Source organism: Sapajus apella, unplaced genomic scaffold, assembly GCF_009761245.1.
Source record: "Sapajus apella isolate SASKATOON/1434 unplaced genomic scaffold, GSC_monkey_1.0 scaffold3593, whole genome shotgun sequence".
Classification (NCBI taxonomy): domain Eukaryota; kingdom Metazoa; phylum Chordata; class Mammalia; order Primates; family Cebidae; genus Sapajus; species Sapajus apella.
Window position 1 is genome coordinate 2,476 of NW_022440519.1, and position 1,305 is coordinate 3,780.

At 46.3% G+C, this 1,305-nt stretch overlaps 1 pseudogene; it reads right to left on the bottom strand.

The window, feature by feature from the left end:
* Positions 1-657: 657 nt before the first annotated feature.
* Positions 658-996, bottom strand: LOC116547558 (annotated as a pseudogene).
* Between the last annotated feature and the right edge of the window lie 309 nt (positions 997-1,305).

A 1,305-nucleotide genomic window follows, 5' to 3' on the forward strand; every position in this document is an offset into this window, starting at 1 on the left:
CCCAGCTAATGTTTGTATTTTTAGTAAAGATGGGGTTTTACCATTTTGGCCAGGATGGTCTCAATCTCTTGACCTCGTGATCCACCCGCCTCGGCCTCCCAAAGTGCTGGGATTACAGGCTTAAGCCACCATGCCCGGCTGCACCAGTTCTTTAAACAATGGCTTTAACTGTCAAATGAGCTCTGGCAAGCTGTATGCCTTTCATAAACCAAAATATCGTCCTCATATCTTCCTATTTTTCTTGCAAAACTGTTAAGTCATCCAAGTAAAAGAAAATTTTTAGGCCAGGTGTGGTGGTTTACACCTATAATCCCAGAACTTTGGGAGGCAGAGGCAGGCAGATCACAAGGTCAGGAGTTCAAGACCAGCCTGGTCAACAGGGTGAAACGCTGTGTCTACTAGAAATACAAAAATTAGCTGGGTGTGGTGGTGGACACCTGTAATCCCAACTACTGGGGAGGCTGAGGCAGGAGAATCGCTGGAACCCAGGAGGCAGAGCTTGCCGTGAGCCAAGATTGCACCACCGTATTCCAGCCTGGGCGAAAGAGCCAGACTCTGTCCCAAAAGAAATAAAAATAAAAAACTAAATTAATTTAACAATGAAAAGGAAAATTCAAAGGATTTATGCCAAAAACAACCAGTCCTCTGCAGCCTAACTCATTTGCTTTTGTACTGCGAAGCCACATAGAGGGCGATCAGGCAGGAGATGGTCTCTCCCACGGTCAGCACCATGGTGGTTGGTAAAGCATTTGGTCAGGCAGGCCTCATTTCAGGTGGATGAGCACAGCATCAGCATTCTGGAAAAAATTCTGCAGCTCTGGAACTTTGTTTTTTCCCAGCATAATCCTATGCTGTGGAATCCGAGGTCAGTTTAGTTGGTGTGGCAAATATAAGTGGTGCTTCTGTGAAAATCACAGGCTTTCCCTGTGGGCTATAGGCCTCCGAAGCCCATGTTCCCACCAACTTCCGCATGAAGCCACTAAATTCGTAGTACATGATGCCTGGAATCTGGCTTCCCGTGTCCGCTGCCTGCATGACCGCCTCAATTTTTCTAGATTTTTAAAATCTTTGCTGCAGGAAGGTTTGTCTGACCAAGCTAACTCTGCCACTACCAGAAACGTGGAAGCTATAACCTCCCCAATTTTCTGTCTTTCCTTCCTTCCTTCCTTCCATCCTATCTCAGCCTCCTGAGTAGCTGGGACTACAGGTGCACACCACCACACCCGGCTAATTTTTTGTATTTTTAGTAGAAATGGGGTTTCACCATGTTGACCAGAATGGTCTCAATCTCCTGATCTCATGATT